This window comes from Mesoplodon densirostris, chromosome 16 (assembly GCF_025265405.1).
Source record: "Mesoplodon densirostris isolate mMesDen1 chromosome 16, mMesDen1 primary haplotype, whole genome shotgun sequence".
NCBI lineage: Eukaryota > Metazoa > Chordata > Mammalia > Artiodactyla > Ziphiidae > Mesoplodon > Mesoplodon densirostris.
This window is the reverse complement of record NC_082676.1, coordinates 24,692,366-24,716,096: the sequence shown is the minus strand read 5'-3', so window position 1 is coordinate 24,716,096 and position 23,731 is coordinate 24,692,366. Positions and strand designations below refer to the sequence as shown.

At 38.5% G+C, this 23,731-nt stretch overlaps 1 protein-coding gene across 7 annotated transcripts in view; it reads right to left on the bottom strand.

The window, feature by feature from the left end:
* Positions 1-23,731, bottom strand: part of NCOA6 (nuclear receptor coactivator 6) — a 110,002-nt gene that overhangs the window by 82,641 nt on the left and 3,630 nt on the right. For 5 of the 7 annotated variants that reach the window (XM_060120325.1, XM_060120329.1, XM_060120330.1 and 2 more), the window contains exon 2: positions 2,506-2,583. The exons of the other annotated variants lie outside the window; for them this stretch is intronic. The gene's annotated coding sequence lies outside the window, so the exon portion shown is untranslated. The remainder of the gene's footprint in view (positions 1-2,505; positions 2,584-23,731) is intronic. 7 annotated transcript variants of the gene reach the window in all.

The window sequence follows — 23,731 nt, the reverse complement described above, 5'->3', positions numbered from 1 at the left end:
CTCCCTGGAAATCCTGCTGAACATTCACTTCTTTTTAAATTATTTGGCAGTTTCTTAACAAGTTAGATATACCATACAACCTAGCAGTACAACTGTTAGGGATTTACTCCAGAATAAGTGAAAATATATACAATGACTTGCACAAAAATGCTTACAGTAGCTTTATTCACAATCATCAAATACTGGAAACAACTCAACAGTCTAGCACAGGTGAACAGATAAACAAGCATGGTATACCCATACAACAAAACACTCTCCTCCTCATTCAAAAGGAATGAACCACTGACACATGCAACAACATGGATAAATATCAAAATCATTCTGCTGAAAAATAAAATAAAATAAAATACTTAGACTAATGCTGGCCCACTATAAAAGCTCAATAAACACCAGCTATAATAAAAAAAAAAGAAAAAAGAAATTTAGAGCCATATCTGGCATGTATTAAATGCTCAATAAATGTCAGTCATTTTCATTACAAAAAATCATTCTGCTGAGTGAAAGAAGCTAGACTCATAACAGAACATAATGTATCAATGCATTTACATAAAGTTCTAGAAAATGCAAAGCAATATATAGGTGGAGGGGCTAGGAGGGACAGACTGCAAGGAATATAAGGAACTTCTTAGGAAGATGGAAATTTTCTGTATCTTGGTTGTGACAGGTGTTTCATAATAAATACTGTAAACTAATAAGTACATCTGTCAAAATTCACTGAAACATGTTTCACTTTTCAATGGTGCAGTTTACTGTATGTAAATTATACCTCATTAAGTTGAAAATAATAATAATAATAACCTTCTTTGTCAAGTCTTCTTTAACTACATCTAATGCAGCTGATTCCCTTATTCTACCTTAGCCCCCATACAACACTCTATATTTTATTTATTTATTTATTTATTTTATTTTTTTCTTTTTGCGGTATGTGGGCCTCTCACTGTTGTGGCCTCTCCCGTTGCGGAGCACAGGCTCCGGACGCGCAGGCCCAGCGGCCATGGCCCACGGGCCCAGCCGCTCCGCGGCATATGGGATCCTCCCAGACCGGGGCACGAACCCGCATCCCCTGCATCGGCAGGCGGACTCCCAACCACTTGCGCCACCAGGGAGGCCCAACACTCTATATTTAAATTACTCAAACTACAGAGAATCTGGAGTGTCTTGAATTCTACAGTAGCTAAAAGTTACAGAACACTATTATGTGCAAGGCACTGTTCTAAGCACTTTGTATTATTAACTCAATTAGTTCCCCCCAAAACCCCATGTAATAGATTCTATTACCCCCATTGTACAAATGAGGACACTGAGGTATTAGAGAAGTAACTTGCTTAAGGTTTTACAGCTAGTAAGTGACAGAGCTGTGACTGGAGCCCAGTCAATTAGTCATAGAGGCTGGGCTCTTCACTACCACCACCACCCCACTCTATATCTCAAACCACTCGAGTATTAGGTAAAAGCATACTCTCAGCTCACTAGAGACTAACAGGTTCATCCATTCATTCAACAAATATTTAAGCATACAGCACATGTCAGTTATTGTTCTAAATGCTAAAGATATAATGGTGAAAAAAATATAGACATGGTACCTGCTTTTACAGAGCTTTCATTCTAGTAAGAATTTAGGTTTAAAGTACAGGATTCTAAAACAAAATATTTATCCCTTATTTATATATTTATCCAAATATTTACGCAAAAAAAGTCACAAGGTGCGTAGTGGCCAGATCTGCTTTAACTAGCTAGAACAGTGATTCCCAAACGTGGCGGCACTTTAGAATTACCTTGGGATCTTTTAAAAATTCCCAGGCCATACCCCCAGGCCAATTAAATCACAATCTAGGGTGGGGGGGTGGTGGGGGGGAGGGGGAACAAAGACATCAGTACTTTGCAAAGCTCCATAGGTGATTCCAATGTAAAGACAAGTTTGGGAAATCACTAAGCTTGAGTTTTTATCTGTCTGAATAATGATAAAGTTCATTCACGGTGATGCAGACAGAGGTAAAAGAAAAGAAAACAAACAAACAAAACCCATATATACTTGCCCTTCCCTTAACCAGAGATATGCAAGTGAAGGTAGCTTTGATTGTTTTTCCCCAATGTTATGAATTCTGAGAACATTAGAAAGAGGGCAGTATAATTATTTTCCTTCTTGGATTTATCCATGCCTCCATAACCCACCAGAATCATAGACAACTGAGATATTCACCTTTTCATCTTTTCCTGGTACTTTCCATGGAACCAATAAAGAATTCTGCCATATTATATATATTCAACATAACTGATAAAGACATAACAACTGCTTTTATATTAAGCAGATCTTATTTAATTCAGTCACTTTGGGTCCAATCCACATGCCAAACGCAGCTTGCCAAAGTAAAATACTCTACGGACACTGAGATCAAAATGGCTTCTTTTTTAAAAAGTCTACTTCCTAATTCAATTCTTTGTTTGGGCTGAAACCAAGTCTTTTATAACTCAAACTTGCATTTGTGTACTACAGAATCAACAGACCTGTTTAAGAACTCTCTGACCACTCTCAGAAAAGATAGTCAGAAGTTGAGTAGGACCCCTCTCCATTCCATCCAGGACCTAGACAGAAAGGAAAAAGGGCAAAGAGGAAGAAGAAAAACATCAGAAGACAAGACTTAATATATAATCCCAATAAACCTATTCAAAGCAAATTTTTGTGGCTGGCCAAATTCATTTTATCACTGTTTCTGTTAATTTCACTCTAGAAAGAGTTGTAAAAGACATGAGATTACCTACAGCCTCAAGTCCAGTGATTTCTTTTAGAGGAAAGCTTACCATAATCACCAAGGAAGCTTTTTCAAAATACAACAGCAGTGGTCATACAAGTACGTTCTTTTTATAATTCATTATCCCTATGATTTGTGCACTTTGCATTATGTGTGTTATACTTCAAGTAACAAATATCAAAAAACAGATACATTTGTCCTGGGCAGAACCCCTAAAGAATTCTAATTAAGAAGGTAGCAGAAACAGTCTCACAGAGATTAGTAAACCTCTTTTACATGATTTGCCCTAGTTACATGATTTGCCCCAGGTCACATATGTAGTTAGCTACAGACTTAGTCCTTCTTGTCATTTTCCTACTCTTTCTGTTGTAAAACTGTAAATATGCTAATAATATTAAACTTTTAAATTTAACATTTACTCTCCTTATTCTCTGAAAAAAAATTTTATTACATGCAACTACTGCAAAAAACAAACAAGTAAACAAATAAATGGAAAACACGGACGTCCTGGGTTCACAACTGTGCGCCATCGCAGCTGTTGCACCATCCATATAAGGAAATTAAATAAAGTCTAATGCTCATCCAATGATTTCCTAATTGCAGTATCCATTTTTTATGCTTCAATACAAATGTCAAATGATTAGTAGTAAAATTAACTGAATAAATCTTGAGAACAGACTAGCATTATTTATAATAATGAAACACAGGTTGACAGAAAGGAAAAAGAGCTAGGCTGAGCATGGCAGGATGAGTGTGCCCCAAGTTCTAGTTGTGACCTTCTCATAAAGTTGTATGATTTGGAGCAGGGTACAATCTCTCTGTGCCTAAGACTCCTAAATTATAAAATGAGAGGATGGATCACTAAGCTAGAGCTAAAGAGAATCACAGGTTCCTTCTAGATTTAAGAAAACTCGGGCCTCCCTGGTGGCGCAAGTGGTTGAGAGTCCGCCTGCCGATGCAGGGGATACGGGTTCGTGCCCCGGTCTGGGAGTATCCCATATGCCGCGGGGCGGCTGGGCCCGTGAGCCATGGCCGCTGAGCCTGCGCGTCCGGAGCCTGCGCGTCCGGAGCCTGCGCGTCCGGAGCCTGTGCTCCGCAACGGGGGAGGCCACAACAGTGAGAGGCCCGCATACCGCAAAAAAAAAAAAAAAAAAGAAAACTCAAGGACTGTTTATCAGGAAATTTAATTATTTTCTATATGATTTCACATTAGCAAATAATATCTCTACTCAAATGTTTTAAGTAGCTTTGTAAAATAAGAATCCTAGAATTCCTCTGGCATCTGATTCATAAACACAAGCATATTCTTCAGCTTGTATCAAATACAAATCTCCCAGATTTGTTGTCTAGGTGCAAGACGTCTCCCTCCCAAATATGGCTAATAACAATACCCTTGATACTTTACCACCACCACCATGAGACTTTTCTGCATGAGTTTAACTTTATATTTTGAAATCATTTCAGACTTACGGAACACAAGCTATTTTTTAAATAGAAAATATATGTGTAAAGAAGTCCCTCACAGGGGGCTTCCCTGGTGGCACAGTGGTTAAGAATCTGCCTGCCAATGGAGGGGACACGGGTTCAAGCCCTGGTCCAGGAAGATCCCACATGCCACGGAGCACTAAGCCCGTACGCCACTACTACTGAGCCCGTGGGCCACAACTACTGAAGCCTGCGCGCTTAGAGACCATGCTCTGCAACAAGAGAAACCACTGCAATGAGAAACCCGTGCACAACGAATAGTAGCCTCCGCTCACCACAACTAGAGAAAGCCTGCGCATAGCAACAAAGACCCAACACAGCCAAAAATAAATAAAATAAAATAAATAAATTTATAAAAGAAAAAAAAAAGAAGTCCCTCACAGGGACTTCCCTGGTGGCACAGTGGTTAAGACTCTGTGCTCCAATGCAGGGGGACCACGTTCGATCCTTGGTCAGGGAACTAGATCTCACATGCATGCCGCAACTAAGAGTTTGCATGCCTCAACTAAGGAGGCCGCCTGCTGCAACTAAGACCCAGCACAACCAAATAGACCTGGCATAACCAAATAAAATCAATCCATCCATCCATCAATCAATAAAATTCCTTTTTAAAAAAAGTCCCTCATAATTTCTTTTTTCTTAATTTCTAATCTACTATAATTTGAATACTTTCAATGGATGCATGTGTTCAACCTCCGTTTACCAACCACCTACTATGTACCAGGCACTCTGCTAAACAGTTTCCTGCTCCTGAAGTTACTATATAAGAAAACAAAAAAATTGTGGAAAGGATAATTTAAATAATATTTTCATGAATGCCTAGATCTGGATATTACACTTACAGTATTTTAAAAATTAAGCTGGGGCTTCCCTGGTGGCACAGTGGCTGGGAGTCCGCCTGCCGATGCAGAGGACACGGGTTCGTGCCCCGGTCTGGGAGGGTCCCGCATGCCACGGAGCGGCTGGGCCTGGGAGCCATGGCCGCTGAGCCTGCGCGTCCGGAGCCCGTGCTCCGCAACGGAAGAGGCCACAACAGTGAGAGGCCCGCGTACCGCAAAAAAAAAAAAAAAAATTAAGTTGGCCTTTTAACCACATAGCCTTAAATGTTTCAGGATAAGGCATTTTTAAAAGTATATTAATAATAGTTAAATGTGAACTGTGACAGACAATTTGCTATGGCACAACTAATTTAAGATCCAATTCCATCCTCCCTACACCCTCTTATAAGATTCTTATAAAACTCTTACACGCTTCCTGTTCCCAAGTCCAGGGTTCCCAAGGGAAAATTTATGCAAACCTCCAGCCAAATCATAGAAACTTAGTGCCCTGAAAAGATCAACAAAATGCCTGTCAAGGAGACTGGCATTTCACTACTGTAACAACCCTGGTTTGCTCTTGGTAGGGATAATAGACAATTTAAGAGATTAGGGAATATTAAAATTAAATCTTCATTTCAATCCTGACATTTTAGTATAAGAAACAAAAAATACATTTGTGAAATGCAAATTTTGAAATCCCTAAAACTACTCATGCTAACACAGATACAGTTGACCTTTGAACAACGTAGGAGTTAGGGGCTCTGACCCCAGGAGCATTCAAAAATTTGAGTAAAATTTTTTTTTTACCTCCATATCTGTGGTTTTATATCCATGGATTCGACTAACTGTGGATGTGTAGTACTGTACTCTGTATTTATTGAAAAAAAAATCTGCGTATAAGTGAACTGGCAGAGTCAGACCGTGTTGTTCAAGGGTCAACTGTAGTTAATAATTTTAATTGAGTACAATATAAACTAACAGATTAAGTCAGAGGTTCAATGAGAGTTTTCCCATCTTGTTAGATACCACAGTAAATGGATAAAGTAAAAGGTAAAGAAAAACTACTTTATATGTCATGTTCTAATTGTGAACCACCACGTTCTTTCATTTACATAATAAAGCTTCAGTCGAAAAACAATGCAGGGGGACTTCCCTGGCAGTCCAATGGCTAAGACTCCACGCTCCCAATGCAGGTGGCACAGGTTCAATCCCTGGTTGGGGAGCTAAGATCCCGCATGCTGCACAGAGTGGCAAAAAAAAAAGGAATTCCAATCTTTTAACCCATGCTGTAATATACAAATGACATTGAAAAGCTGACCAAATCCTACAATCTAGGAAGTAATTTTTTAAAAATTCCGTAAATACAACTTGATGAGACTGAGCACCATTAGCGGTCCCTTGGTAATCATCCGGTCCAATACCCCCATGGAACAGACAAAAAAATTAAGGCCCAAGTAAACAATTTGTCCAAAGCTTCTTAGTTGTAGGGAAGTCTTTCATTTCATGTATGACACTTCTTTACAAAAGAAATACTTCATTTTAAAAGCACTAGAAAAGCAGGTTATATAATGATAATGAATGTTGCCTTGCCTGAAGAAAGTGTTGAAGACAACTTGAGAGAACAATGGCTTTTTTTTCTCTATTAAGTTTCTAACGAGAAACTGTTAAATCATGAAATCTGGGCTCTAAATTACAAAAGTTCTTAGGCCATCATTCTAAGAGTCTGCCAGACCTAGAGACACATACAGATTGAAAGTAAGGGAATGGAAAAAGATATTCCATGCAAATGGAAATCAAAAGAAAGCTGGAGTAGCAATTCTTATATCAGACAAAATAGACTTTAAAATAAAGACTATTAGAAGAGACAAAGAAGGACACTACATAATGATAAAGGGATCAATCCAAGAAGAAGATATAACAATTGTAAATATTTATGCACCCAACATAGGAGCACCTCAATACATAAGGCAAATACTAACAGCCATAAAAGGGGAAATCGACAGTAACACATTCATAGTAGGGGACTTTAACACCCCACTTTCACCAATGGACAGATCATCCAAAATGAAAATAAATAAGGAAACACAAGCTTTATTTTTTTTATTTTTTTATTTTTTTGCAGTACGCGGGCCTCTTACTGTTGTGGCCTCTTCCACCGCAGAGCACAGGCTCCGGACGCGCAGGCCCAGCGGCCATGGCTCATGCGTCCAGCTGCTCCGCGGCATGTGGGATCTTCCCGGACCGGGGCACGAACCCGTGTCCCCTGCATCGGCAGGCGGACTCTCAACCACTGTGCCACCAGGGAAGCCCCAGGAAACACAAGCTTTAAATGATACATTAAACAAGATGGACTTAACTGATATTTATAGGACATTCCATCCAAAAACAACAGAATACACATTTTTCTCAAGTGCTCATGGAACATTCTCCAGGATAGATCATATCTTGGGTCACAAATCAAGCCTTGGTAAATTTAAGAAAATTGAAATTGTATCAAGTATCTTTTCTGACCACAATGCTATGAGACTAGACATCAATTACAGGAAAAGATCTGTAAAAAATACAAACACATGGAGGCTAAACAATACACTACTCAATAACGAAGTGATCACTGAAGAAATCAAAGAGGAAATTAAAAAATACCTAGAAATAAATGACAATGGAGACACGACGACCCAAAACCTATGGGACGCAGCAAAAGCAGTTCTAAGGGGGAAGTTTATAGCAATACAATCCCACCTTAAGAAACAGGAAACATCTCGAGTAAACAACCTGACCCTGCACCTAAAGCAATTAGAGAAAGAAGAACAAAAAACCCCCAAAGTTAGCAGAAGGAAAGAAATCATAAAGATCAGATCAGAAATAAATGAAAAAGAAATGAAGGAAACGATAGCAAAGATCAATAAAACTAAAAGCTGGTTCTTTGAGAAGAACAACAAAATTGACAGACCATTAGCCAGACTCATCAAGAAAAAAAGGGAGAAGACTCAAATCAATAGAATTAGAAATGAAAAAGGAGAAGTAACAACTGACACTGCAGAAATACAAAAGATCATGAGAGATTACTACAAGAAACTCTATGCCAATAAAATGGACAACCTGGAAGAAATGGACAAATTCTTAGAAATGCACAACTGCCAAGACTGAATCAGGAAGAAATAGAAAATATGAACAGACCAATCACAAGCACTGAAATTGAAACTGTGATAAAAAATCTTCCAACAAACAAAAGCCCAGGACCAGATGGCTTCACAGGCGAATTCTATCAAATATTTAGAGAAGAGCTAACACCTATCCTTCTCAAACTCTTCCAAAATATAGCAGAGGGAGGAGCACTCCCAAACTCATTCTACGAGGCCACCATCACCTTGATACCAAAACCAGGCAAGGATGTCACAAAGACAGAAAACTACAGGCCAATATCACTGATGAACATAGATGCAAAAATCCTCCACAAAATACTAGCAAACAGAATCCAACAGCACATTAAAAGGATCATACACCAGGATCAAGTGGGGTTTATTCCAGGAATGCAAGGATTCTTCAATATACGCAAATCAATCAATGTGATACACCATATTAACAAATTGAAGGAGAAAAACTATATGATAATCTCAATAGATGCAGAGAAAGCTTTTGACAAAATTCAACACCCATTTATGATAAAAACCCTGCAGAAAGTAGGCATAGAGGGAACTTTCCTCAACATAATAAAGGCCATATATGACAAACCCACAGCCAACATTGTCCTCAATGGTGAAAAACTGAAACCATTTCCACTAAGATCAGGAACAAGACAAGGCTGCCCACCCTCACCACTCTTATTCAACTTAGTTTTGGAAGTTTTAGCCACAGCAATCAGAGAAGAAAAGGAAATAAAAGGAATCCAAATTGGAAAAGAAGAAGTAAAGCTGTCACTGTTTGCAGATGACATGATACTATACATAGAGAATCCTAAAGATGCTACCAGAAAACTACTAGAGCTAATCAATGAATTTGGTAAAGTAGCAGGATACAAAATTAATGCACAGAAATCTCTGGCGTTCCTGTACACTAATGATGAAAAATCTGAAAGTGAAATCAAGAAAATACTCCCATTTACCATTGCAACAAAAAGAATAAAATATCTAGGAATAAACCTACCTAAGGAGACAAAAGACCTATATGCAGAAAATTATAAGACACTGATGAAAGAAATTAAAGATGATATAAATAGATGGAGAGATATACCATGCTCCTGGATTGGAAGAATCAATATTGTGAAAATGACTCTACTACCCAAAGCAATCTACAGATTCAATGCAATCCCTATCAAACTACCACTGGCATTTTTCACAGAACTAGAACAAAAAATTTCAAAATTTGTTTGGAAAAACAAAAGACCCCGAATAGCCAAAGCAATCTCGAGAACGAAAAACGGAGCTGGAGGAATCAGGCTCCCTGACTTCAGACTATACTACAAAGCTACAGTAATCAAGACAGTGTGGTACTGGCACAAAAACAGAAAGATAGATCAATGGAACAGGATAGAAAGCCCAGAGATAAACCAACGCACATATGGTCAACTTATCTTTGATAAAGGAGGCAGGAATGTACAGTGGAGAAAGGACAGCCTCTTCAATAAGTGGTGCTGGGAAAACTGGACAGGGACATGTAAAAGTATGAGATTAGGTCATTCCCTAACACCATACACAAAAATAAGCTCAAAATGGATTAAAGACCTAAATGTAAGGCCAGACACTATCAAACTCTTAGAGGAAAACATAGGCAGAATACTCTATGACATAAATCACAGCAAGATCCTTTTGGACCCACCTCACAGAGAAATGGAAATAAAAACAAAGATAAACAAATGGGACCTAATGAAACTTCAAAGCTTTTGCACAGCAAAGGAAACCATAAACAAGACCAAAAGACAACCCTCAGAATGGGAGAAAATATTTGCAAATGAAGCAACTGACAAAGGTTTAATCTCCAAAATTTATAAACAGCTCATGCAGCTCAATAGCAAAAAAACAAACAACCCAATCCAAAAATGGGCAGAAGACTTAAATAGGCATTTCTCCAAAGAAGATATACAGACTGCCAACAAACACATGAAAGAATGCTCCACATCATTAATCATTAGAGAAATGCAAATCAAAACTACAATGAGATATCATCTCACACTGGTCAGAATGGCCATCATCATAAAATCTAGAAACAATAAATGCTGGAGAGGGTGTGGAAAAAAGGGAACACTCTTGCACTGCTGGTGGGAATGTGAATTGGTACAGCCACTATGGAGAACAGTATGGAGGTTCCTTAAAAAACTAAAAATAGAACTACCATATGACCCAGCAATCCCACTACTAGGCATATACCCTGAGAAAACCATAATTCAAAAAGAGACATGTACCAAAATGTTCACTGCAGCTCTATTCACAATAGCCCAGAGATGGAAACAACCTAAATGTCCATCATCGGATGAATGGATAAAGAAGATGTGGCACATATATACAATGGAATAGTACTCAGCCATAAAAAGAAATGAAACTGAGCTATTTGTAATGAGGTGGATAGACCTAGAGTCTGTCATACAGAGTGAAGTAAGTCAGAAAGAGAAAGACAAATACCGTATGCTAACACATATATATGGAATTTTTTAAAAATGTCATGAAGAACCTAGGGGTAAAACAGGAATAAAGACACAGACCTACTTGAGAATGGACTTGAGGATATAGGGAGGGGGAAGGGTAAGCTGTGACGAAGTGAAAGAGAGGCATGGACATATATACACTACCAAACGTAAGGTAGATAGATAGTGGGAAGCAGCTGCAGAGCACAGGGAGATCAGCTCGGTGCTTTGTGACCGCCTGGAGGGGTGGGATGGGGAGGGTGGGAGGCAGGGAGATGCATGAAGGAAGGGATGTGGGAACAGATGTATACGTATGACTGATTCACTTTGTTATAAAGCAGAAACTAATAAAAATAAATAAATAAATAATAAAAAATAAAAAAATAAAAAAGGAGGGTAAGTGAGGCAATAATAATAAGTAGATTTGTGGAGAAACACTCTCAGTGATTTTCATAATTTTTAACACTAAAGAACACAATTTTTCTTAGAACAGATAATGTAAATGTATGTTCGTCATTTGCTTTCTAACAGCATGGCTTTGGAATCAGACAGAAGTTAAAATCTCAGCTTCACCACACACTAGTCAAGTAATTTCAGATAATTAACTTCCCTAAGCTTCAGGTTCATCATTGGAAAAATATGAGAATAGCCTACTTCATAGGATGCATGTAACAGTTAAACAAGAGGAGGCAGAGAAGGAATATAGAGCCTGGCACACACTAATTGCTCAGTGCTCATTGCTGTGCTTTAATGGTTGTTTTTTTGTTTTTTTGTTTTTTAAAAAAAAAAAGCTTAAGCTCGTCTCTTTCTGTCACTTGTGACCTCATGTATGGAGAAGTGAAAATAAATTATATGGAGTTTATGTAAAAAAAAAAAAAAAATAAGAGTCTGCCAGTGTTTCTTATTCTCCACTGTTTTAACATAGAGTCATCCCTCGGTATCCATGGGGGATTGATTCCAGGACCGCCCCACAAAACCAAAATTTGCAGATGCTCAAGTCCCTTATATAAAATGCTGTAGTATTTGCATATAACAGCACATCCTACCCATATACTGTAAGTCATCTCTAGATTACCTATAATACCTAACACAATGTAAATGATATGTAAATAGTTGTAAATACAATGTAAATAGTTTCCAGAAACTTGACAAATTCAAGTTTTGCTCTTTGGAACTTCCTGGAATTTTCGGGGGGAATGTTTTCAATCCCTGGTTGGTTGAATATGCAGATGAGGAACCCATGGATACAGAGGGTCAAGTGCATTCACAGTTTTGTCAGGCCCTTTTTTTTTTTTTTTTTTTGCTTTATGCTCTTACAATTGTCACTTTCTTTTAAAATCAAACACTGGAGTCCTTAGATCAGCTTTCAGCTACAGCTAGCCTGCAGCTAACATTTCATCATTACTGATGACCCAGAATACACTCGGCAAACCTGCAGACAGAACTGTTATTAGATGAATACACTATTATTTTTAAACACAGATAGAGCATCCAAACTGACTTGGAACAACCAGAAAAACATTTTTTCAAAATTCAAGAGAGATTACTTAAAATAATCTTATCCCTAAATAATGAAGAAGAGATAATTTTTTGATCAGGAGAAGAAATTCAATGGCATAATAAACAGGTTCATTTATATTAAAAAAACAAAGAACTAAATTTCTGCCCCAGTTGCAAAAACAAGAAAAACAAAATTAAGGTTAAAAATTAACAAAACAGGGCTTCCCTGGTGGCGCAGTGGTTGAGAGTCCGCCTGCCGATGCAGGGGACACGGGTTCGTGCCCCGATCCCGGAAGATCCCACATGCCGCGGAGCGGCTGGGCCCGCGAGCCATGGCCGCGGAGCCTGTGTGTCCGGAGCCTGTGCTCCGCAACGGGAGAGGCCACAGCAGTGAGAGGCCCGCGTACAGCAAAAAAAAAAAAAAAAAAAAATTAACAAAACAAAAATACAGAAAATAATTTAGAAGAATTATTAACTTCAGTGGAATGGTGGTGAGCAAGACATGAACCTAGAAATCATAAAGAAAAAGACTGACAGACATGATTAGATATTTAAAATGGTCTATATGTCAAAGAAACCACAAAGTCAAAAGCCAAATGAAAGGCTGGGATAATATATTTGCACAATGTGACAAAAAAGGGGTTAATACCCGAAATACACAAAAGCATCCCCAAACTGATTAAAAAGTAAAAAATTAACAACCCAAGAGAAAAATAAGTTAAAGGATTGGCAAAGATGATTTGCAGAATAGGGAATGCAAATTGGACAATGAATGTATGCAATTTATTAATGGTCAGGGAAACGAAAATTAAAATAAGAAAACACTTTTCACCCAGCTGATAGGCAAAAACTAAAAAGATACCTGTTATCCAGTGCCAGCAGGAATAAGAACTGCAACCACCTTTATGGAAAATAACCTGGCAGTTCATAATACTGAAATAACCCATACTTGGGAATTTATCCTACAGAAGTAAAGGCTTCATTTCTTAAAGATATATGTATAAAGATGTCTACTGTTTGTGATGGGAAGAAAAATCGGAAACAACCTGAATGCCCATTGAGATAAATCTACATAAATGGAGTATTATGCAGCATGAAAAAATGAATTAGATATCTGTTTAATGATATGGAAGAAAACGTATGATACCCTATAAAGTAAAAAATAGAAGTTGTAGTATAACGCGTATGGCATCATGAAAATCTTACAAAATAAGACAGAATATGAATCAGTATGTATATTTGTGTTTTTAAGAGCATAGAGAAAAACATGGAAGAATCACATGAGGCTAGTTGGGTATGTTGGAGGATATGAACTGGAGAAGAGGGGATGGTTGGCTTTCTCTTTGTGTACCTCAGATGATACCCAACTGGTTCAATAAGCCTATACTGCCTTTTTGGTTTGAAAGGAAAATCCTATTTGAGCATTATTTGCAGCAGAAAATGGAATTAAAAAATCTATAATAGAAATGACAGAAAAAAATAGCTATTTAAAATTGATAAAGAATTGGTATATAAAAGACAGCCAAATGGAACACTCAAGAGGACAAGAAACAAAAATAAATTCTGAGTGCTTCTGGGGTGGGTTTGTAAAACAACTTATGAATTCAGGATTTACCTCCATTTCAAAAAGAAAAATAAGAGAAATTTTTTATTCAAGAGCTTTATGTTTCTCAATTTTGCCTGCTTAGAATGCTTTTTTTAAAAAAATTAATGAAGTAATTTATTTATTTTTGGCTGCATTGTGTCTTCATTACTGCACATGGGCTTTCTCTAGCTGTGGCGAGGAGGGTCTACTCTTCGTTGAAGCATGTGGGCTTCTCATTGTGATGGCTTCTCTTATTGTGGAGCATGGGCTCTAGGTGCGCGGGTGTCAGCAGCTGTGGCACGTGGGCTCAGTACTTGTGGCTCTCGGGCTCTAGAGAACAGGCTCAACAGTTGTGGCGCATGGGTTTAGTTGCTCCGTGGCAATGTGGGATCTTCCTGGACCAGGGATCGAACCCATGTCCCCCGCATTGGCAGGAGGATTCTTAACCACTGTGTCACCAGGGAAGTCCTTAGAATGATTTTTAAAATAGCAAACATGACTCATCACAAAATTCTGTCAAAGAAATGCCCTCTATTACATATTTGCAATATGTAAGGTTTATTTTTTTTTGGTTAAATTACATTTGATTTTAGTTATATTTTGAAACTTGAAATTTATCTTTTATAACAACTTACCATTCTTTATTACACTGTATAAAATTTTAAAATGCATAGTACAAACTTGAAAATATCAAATCTACACTGAACAAAGGGTCAAATGATATGAAAGGGCTTCCCTGGTGGCACAGTGGTTGAGAGTCCGCCTGCCGATGCAGGGGACGAGGGATCGTGCCCCGGTCCGGGAGTGGAGCGGCTGGACCCATGAGCCGTGGCCGCTGAGCCTGCGCGTCCGGAGCCTGTGCTCCGCAACGGGAGAGGCCACAACAGTGAGAGGCCCGCATACCACACACACACAAAAAAAAGATATGAATAACTGGTTCAAGCAAGATTGAAAAATACTCATCATTGATAAAAATTTTTTAAAAATTTGTTAGTCACAAAAGAAAAAAATGCAACTTCGCAATGAAGAGATCTGGCAGTCACAACTTTTAACCCTATGATCGAAGTTATCATCAATAGTGGGACAACCAGACATTTACGCACCTCATGATATGATGCAATGTAAAGAGTATTTTTAAAATATTTTTGCCGAAATGTTTAGCTAGAATCTAATCAAGCCTTAAACCTTCCAGTTTAGGGAAATACAAGGAACAAAAGAACAAGTTAAGGGACTTCCCTGGTGGTCAAGACTCCGTGCTCCCAATGCAGGGGGCCTGGGTTTGATCCCTGGTCAGGGAAGTAGATGCCACATGCATGCCTCAATTAAGAGCCTGCATGTAGGGCTTCCCTGGTGGTGCAGTAGTTAAGAATCCGCCTGCCAATGCAGGGGACCCAGGTTCGAGCCCTGATCCGGGAAGATCCCACATGCCGCGGAGCAACTAAGCCTGTGTGCCACAACTACTGAGCCTGAGCTCTAGAGCCCGTGAGCCACGACTATGGAGCCTGCATGCCACAACTACTGAAGCCCACGCGCCTAGAGCCCGTGCTATGCAACAAGAGAAGCCACCACAATAGAAGCCCACGAACCACAAAGAAGAGTAGCCCCCCCTCGCCGCAACTAGAGAAAAGCCCACGCGCAGCAATGAAGACAACACAGCCAAAAATAAGATAAATAAAATAAAAAAATTTTTAAAAAGGAATTAAAAAAAAAAGAGCCCGCATGTGAACGAAGATCCCACGTGCCGCAACGAAGACCCAACACGGCCATAAATAAATAAATAAATAAAGTTTAAAAAAAGAAAACAATCAGATATATCCAGGATGTGGGACATACAACAAGAAAACTGCTCGGATCTCAACAAATCAGTGCCATGGGGGAGAAAAAGGTGAGGAAGCAGACAAGAAATGCGAATTGTTCCAGGTTTTAAAAAAAAGACTACAAAAACAGCAAAATACAGATACAATGCATAGTTCTTAATTTGATTCCACTTTGAACCAGGCAGTTATAAGTCATTATGGAGACAACTGGAGAAACAAATATAGACTTAACGTTAGAAACATTAAGGAATTACTGATAATTTTGTTTGGTGTGATAATGGTGTTGTGATAATGTAGGAAAATGTTATTTGTAAGAGATACATGCTACAGTATTTAAAGGCATAATACTATGATGTCAATTTTATTTATTTATTTATTTTTAATTAAAAAAAATTTTTTTTTTTAATTTTTTGGGGGCCGCACCACATGCCATGCAGGATCCTAGCTCCCTGACCCAGGGATCAAACCCACGCCCCTGGCATTGGAAGCACCAAGTCCTAACCACTGGACCACCAGGGAAGTCCAATGTCTTTATTTTTAAAAGGTTTAACATAGTAAGTATATAAGTAAGCATATGGCAACATGCTGAATAAGGGTGTTCATTATACTATTTCTGGGAGTGTTTTTGGTATGTTTGGAATTTTTCATAATAAAACATTTAAAATATCAAAACTCCCACAAAACTGACACACCACTATTATACTAGAAGAAAAAAATTATAAAATCTAATATTAACAACTGGTAGTTGTTCTACAGAATAACAATATGGCTAAAAAATGATATCCGGGCTTCCCTGGTGGCGCAGTGGTTGGGAATCCGCCTGCGATGCAGGGGACACGGGTTCGTGCCCCGGTCCGGGAAGATCCCACATGCCGTGGAGCGGCTGGGCCCGTGAGCCATGGCCGCTGAGCCTGCGCGTCCGGAGCCTGTGCTCCACAATGGGGGAGGCCACAACAAGGCCCGCGTACAGCCAAAAAAAAAAAAAAAAAAATGATATCCTTAGACTAACTGAATTATTTTAGGGAATATACTCTAAGAAAAAAATGGGGGGGTTTATAAAAAAGTATTACAGTAGTATAATTTAGAATTGCAAATCAAAAATAAAAACATACTGGAAATCATCCAAATGCCAAATAACCAGAGAGTATTTAAACTTTATTATCTATTCATTAAAAATGCTAACTATATAGACATGTGGAAAGTATATCAATATAAAGCCAAATGAAAGAAGACTATAAAAAACTATATGAGGGCTTCCCTGGTGGCGCAGTGGTTGAGAGTCCGCCTGCCGATGCAGGGGACATGGGTTTGTGCCCCGGTCCGGGAAGATCCCACATGCCCCGGAGCGGCTGGGCCCGTGAGCCGTGGTCGCTGGGCCTGCGCGTCCGGAGCCTGTGCTCCGCAACGGGAGAGGCCACAACAGTGAGAGGCCCGCGTACCGGGAAAAAAAAAAAAAAAAACTATATGGAAAGACCGCATGCATATGATGACTAGGACGTTATGTGTTTATTTGTCTGTAATATTTAAACATAATTTTAGAAATTTCATGAAAACACATGCTCTTAGAGAAAATATAAGCAATGCAAACATAAATCAGGAAGAAATGCCTGGGCACAAATAAGGAAAAGCACCTGAGCACTGCTGACCACAATTTGAATGAATATTGACAATTTGAATACAGTCCTACTGTGGACAAAAGTCAACATAACTATCATTTAAAGGACACAGAAAAAGAAGGTATCATTGGCTTGGATAGTACGTAATCTTCCTCAATTCTTTCCATTAGTCAGATGTTTTAAAAAGAGATGGAAAAACTGAAAAGCGTTCAGAGAACAATCAAGAGGTAAAAAATACGATGGAAAATAGGTGATTTTGAAGAAAGGTTTGAAAGAAAATGAAGAACATGATTATCAATATTTAAATCCATAGAGAGGTTTTTGAATAGAGATCTTAAAAAGCAGATGTATCTCAGTGCCCACAGATGACTGACCAAGAGGCTAGTAAAACTCTCATTTGTTGTCGTGGTGTTTTTGTTTTTTACATATGAGGAATATCTTGACTCTCCTGGTGAAAAGTTACTGGCATAGGCAAATAAGGGAGGCTGGGTGTGTTAAATCACTGACCATCTGTTTTTCTTCAGGGTGTCTACTCATCCATGTTCACCTGATCATAGAATCTTCCTAAAGCTTGCATTAATTATACAAAGTTTGAATTAGTTATCCACCATTTCAAAATTCTGCAGGGCTACACTGCTGCCACACACTACCCACTCAGCAGCATTCAAATATCCTAGATCTGGTGTCTAGGACCTGATACAATACTCTGGCTTCATCTCCTCACAACTCCTCAATACACCAGCAAACCAGACTTCTCTGTCTCATTTCCTAAATATTCCTTATGCTTTCCTGTGTCCATCATTCCTCTGGTTCTTTTTTCCCTAACTCATTTCGTTGCAATTTTATTCTTTCATTTAATAAGTAAATTTTAATTTAATACTTCTGTATCATGTCACCTGTTTTAAGTTGAATTGTGTCTCCCCAAAAGATATTTAAAGTACTAACTCCCAGTACCACAGAATGTGACCTGATTTGGAAATACAATCAGTACAGATGCAATTAGTTAAGATGAGGTAGACCCCCAATCCAATATGACTGGTGCCCTTATAAGAGAGAAATTTGCACACAGAGACAGAGACGCACAGGTAGAATGCCTGTGACAACAGAGATGGAGACTGGAGTGATGTAGTCGCAAACCAAGAATTGTCAAGAATTGATGGAAGTCTCGGGATTTCCCTGGTGGCACAGTGGTAAGGATCCGTCTGCCAATGTAGGGGACATGGGTTTGAGCCCTGGTCCAGGAAGATCCCACGTGCCGCAGAGCAACTAAGCCCGTGAGCCACAACTACTGAGCCTGTGTGCCTAGACCCCGTGCTCCCCAACAAGAGAAGCCGCCTCAATGAGAAGCCCGCACACCACAACGAAGAGTAGCTCCCGCTCGCTGCAACTAGAGAAAGCCTGCGCACAGCAACAAAGACCCAACACAGTCAAAAATAAATAAATAAATTTAAAAAGAATTGATGGACGTCTCAGAGGGCACGTGGCCCTGCTGACACCTCGAATTCAGGTTCTAGCCTCAAGAACTGTGAGAGAATAAATTGTTGTTGTTTTAAGTCACCCAGTTTGTGTTAGTTTGTTATGGCAGCCCTAGGAAACTAATACACCACCTTTTCTAGAAGCCTTCCCTGATTCTCCAAGTAGAAGTGATCTCTCCTGAACTCCCAGAGCACGTACTATTTCATTTAAAACACGTTTTCCCCTCTTTTTATGTTCACTTCACTTCCCCAAATGAATTTGATTCTTGGAAGGTAGAAACTAATCAACTGTATACAGCCCTCAACAGTGGTAGGCAGTCAACATATACTGACTTTTTCTACACAGTTAATCATTCTGATTGTAATGCTTCTGAATGAGTTATCTCCACATACACTGAAGAGTTAAACATAACCTAAAAGAACTCAGATGAAGGCTCATTTTCTTTAGGAAGCATCTCTAAATTCAAATGTACTTATATTAATTATATCAATATATTTCACATGGATATGTGCATGCATGTATATGTACATACTACTGACAGCTAATATCCACAACGGAAAAGAATGTTTATTTAATAAATCCACTATTTAAGGTCCATTGACTTGTCTTAAGTCTACTCAAATGCTGGTTTACCTAACATCTTCCTACCTTTACTGGTATTTGGTAGTTAACCAGTGTCTTTGAATTTCTCCAAATGTTTGAATTTTTTAAGCCTGTATTTTACAGAAGGGACACAGAATTACTTCCAAATAACATTTAAAATTATGGCAAGGGACTTAATCTTATAAATAATTTCCCTAAGTAAAATCCAAAACAGGAATCTGATTCACAAATTTGTAACGAGTATTTCTTCCTGTGAGAGACTGCTGCTGACTGATCTTTAGAAAATGTACATAAATGGTACTATGGAACTAATATTCAACAGGTTCAGTGTCAGTAAAGGAGCTGGTTACTGGTAACTTTTGTTGCCTCTTTGCGTATGGGGGGATTTGCAGCTGATTAATGCTGAATACAAACCTAAATATCTATTTAAAGTATGAATACCCTTTGAATTTGGTGATCATTAATATTATTAAAACTGACACAGTTTTTCTCCCAGGTTTATTGAGATATAACTGACATACAATATTGTGTAGGTTTAAGGTGTACAATGAGATGGATACACATATAGAGAGAAATGATTATCACAATAAGGTTAGTTAACATATCCATCACATCACATAATTACCATTTTTAGGTGTATGGTGAGAATATTTAAGATCTATTCTCTTAGCAACTTTCAAGTATATAATACAGTACTGTTAACTATAGTCATCATGCTGTACGTTACATCCCCAGAACTTATTCATATTATAACTGCAAGTTTATACCCTTTGACAAACATCTCCCCATTTCCCCCATCTCCCAGCCCCTGACAACCACCATTCTATACTACTCTCTGTTTCTATTGGTTTTGGGGTTTCTAACTAACATAGTTAATATTAACTGATTGTTAATACTCTAACTGACACAGAATATACAATTCATCACAAGTTAAAAAAGATGTGGTTCTGGCCTTTTGCTTTTATAGGGTCTATATATAAAACATAGCTTATCACCAAATTATAAGGCTGCATTTACTATCTTCAACAAAGCCATAGTACTCCCTTTATGTACACATCTATATATACCTCTAGTCATTTATTAATTAACTCAGCAAATGTTTACTGAGCTCCTGGGCAGCGACCTTAAGTCCTTTTTAGAACACGGTAAGGTAGAAAAAGATTAAATTTTAAAAAATAAATAAATGTGCCAGACGACACAATAAGTAGACACCAGAGCTGAAGGAAGGGAGAGAGGGACAGAGAGATATAGCCCCAGCCCTTAAGGAACAAACAATCTAGTGAGGAGGGAGAGAGTAAACTAGCTCCACATCTCTCCTTTCTCCCCATGCTGCTCCTACACTCCATGACCAGGCTTACTTTCCTAATGTACAGATTTCATTATGTTACTGTATGGCCAAGAACTTCTGATGATTTCCCATTACCTAGTCAAACAATTCCAAACTTCTCAGCCTACAACTGAAAAGGATTCAAAGCCTTCCATGTATAGCATGCAGAGACTAAGAACACAGGCTTTGGAATTAGACTGCCTAGACCCAAATTCATTCTCTGTCAATTGTTAGCTCTATTTCTCAGTTTCTTTGTCTATAAAAAGGGGATAAAAATTGATGCCTATCTCACAGGGTTGTTGTGAGGATTAAATGAAATGCCACTTATGAAATGCCTGGCACATTATCTGGCAAGTAATACCCATGTAAAAAATGAGAGCTACTGCTATTATTATTGCTGTTGTTCAATCTCCATTTCCAGCCTCACCCTCAACAACAGCCCTGTGATAGTCCTGATCAACAACCAAACTAGACTCCTTACTATCTCCTAAACACCCATCTCTACACTCATGCTTTCACTTAGCCTGGAAAAATACTGTCTCATCTCTACGTATGAAGATCCTAACCATTTTTGGCAGTCCTGCTTAAAGGCCACCTCTGAGGTACCATCCTCTGATACCCCAGCTCCATAACACATTATATATACACCCCACATGAAATCCTGGGTAGATTAATCCTTGTATTCTGCAAAGTTCTAGCCCAATGTACGTGGTAGGGTTCAATAAATGTTTGACAAGTGAATAAATGCCTATATTTCCTCTCTGTCATCCAAATACTCTCTTGGAAAATAGCTCCATATCACAAGTAAAAAGATCTCTTCTGTAGTATTTCATAAAGCTGGTCAGCTAGTTTTCTTTTCTATTACCAATGTGGTAATTTCTAATACAGTACCCAGCACACAGTAGATGCCTAAATAGTCAATGATTTGAATTTCATCTCATCTTTTAATTTCAATGATCAATTTATTCATTATGACCAAGAATGATTCAGCCTTAGAAACAGATTTCAGTTTTTACTTGCTCACAAACTCATCTGTCAATTTCTGGCCATCCTGACAATATCCCAGTATGTCATTTATTGGTTTAGGAGAGGTAATATTTAAAACTTTGGTAAAGTTAGAACCAGAAAATCAAATGCCTATAGGATGATAAAATAAATGAACAAAGCAAGAGAGTAGTGAGGACTGCAAAGAACTACCGGGAGGGGTTCCATTCCAGCAGAGAGTCTAAGGCAGCAGCTAAAATTAAACAGCAACTTGGAAGCATCTCATGCAACACTTATCTCTCAGCCATTCTGTTTTGACCTGAAAACCAAATTAATTCTACAACTGTGTTGAGCATATTGAGCTTCCATTCTGTGCCTAGGAATCTGAAATGAACAATAATGCTAAATAACAGCTAACATTATTGAACATTTTCTAGATGCCACACTGTTCTACGCATTATATGAATTAACTTACTCCTGAAAAAAACTCTATTATTCTTATTTTAAAGATGAGGAAACTGAGGCACAAAGAGGTTATACAACTTGTCCAAGGTACATAATTAGCAAGCAGTGGAGCTGGAAACAGGACCTTAGATAGACTTCACCAAAAAAGAGCTCACAATTTGAAAATAAGTACCATTCAATAAATGGTGCTGGGAAAATTAACTGTACTTAGGAAAAAATGAACTGACCCTACCTCACACCACACACAGGAGTCAATTCCAGATAGAGAGCTAACATAAAAGGCAAAACAATAGCGATTCAAGAAGATAATATAAAGAATAACTTCAAAATCTTGGGGGCAGAAAAGATAGATAAATTTGACTTTATTAAAATTCAGAACGTCTTTTTTTCCCATTTTATTTATTTATTTATTTTTGAATTTTATTTTGTTTATTTTTTTATACAGCAGGTTCTTATTAGTTATCCATTTTATACATATTAATGTATACATGTCAATCCCAATCTCCCAATTCATCCCACCACCACTTTCCCCCCTTGGTGTCCATATGTTTGTTCTCTACATCTGTGTCTCTGTGTCTCTACTTCTTCTTAACAAAAGACAGCTTAGAGATTTAAAAAGATTAGCAACAAATTGGGAAATGGTATCTGTAATACATATAGCCAAGGAAGGATTAATAATCAGAAAATATAAAGAAATCTTTTGAAAAAGACAACCCAATAGAAAAATGACAAAACAAGCCCCAGCAAGGTCTAAACTGTAAAAACCTGACACTAACCATAGTTGCCACAGTGGACCCCAAAACAGTAAACCTTGGCATCACTGACCAATATAATATACTTGGTGGGGGGCTTCCTGGTGGCACAGTGGTTAAGAATCCACCTGCCAATGCAGGGCACACGGGTTCGAGCCCTGGTCCGGGAAGATCCCACATGCCACGGAGCAACTAAGCCCGTGCGCCACAACTACTGAGCCTGCGCTCTAGAGCCCGCGAGCCACAACTACTGAGCCCGCGTGCCACAGCTACTGAAGCCCGCATGACTAGAGCCCATGCTCCGCAACAAGAGAAGACACCACAATAAGAAGCCTGTGCACCGCAATGAAGAGTAGTCCCCACTCACCGCAACTAGAGAAAGCCTGTGCGCAGCAACGAAGACCCAATGCAGCCAAAAATATATAAATAAAATAAATAAATTAAAAAAATAATAATAAATGTAAAGATTTAAATAAATATAAATAAAATACTCAGGGGTCTACGTCATGCTGCAGATACGCAGAGCATGGGGAACCCAGCCGGAAAGACAGTGTCAAGATGGTTGTTCTTCTCATGTAGGAACTGGATGGTAAATCAGAAGTTTAATGTCCAACATTCAGACACACAGATCAGGAACTGTCAAACATCTTTGGTAAACAGCCAGAAAGTAAATATTTTTCAGTTTTGTGAGCTATATATTCTCTGTCACAACTACTCAACTCTACCATTGGTACTGTGAAAGCAGCCAAAGACAATATGTAAATGAGTGTGCCTGTGTTGAAATAAAACTTTATTTACATAAATAGGTGGTGGAACAGATTTGACTTATGGGCCATAGTTTGCCAACCCCTGACAATGATAGCTATGGTTTTCCTATACTCTAGGAATACCTTCCCAGTCTTTCACTGTTGACACATATGATTTCCTCAAGCAATA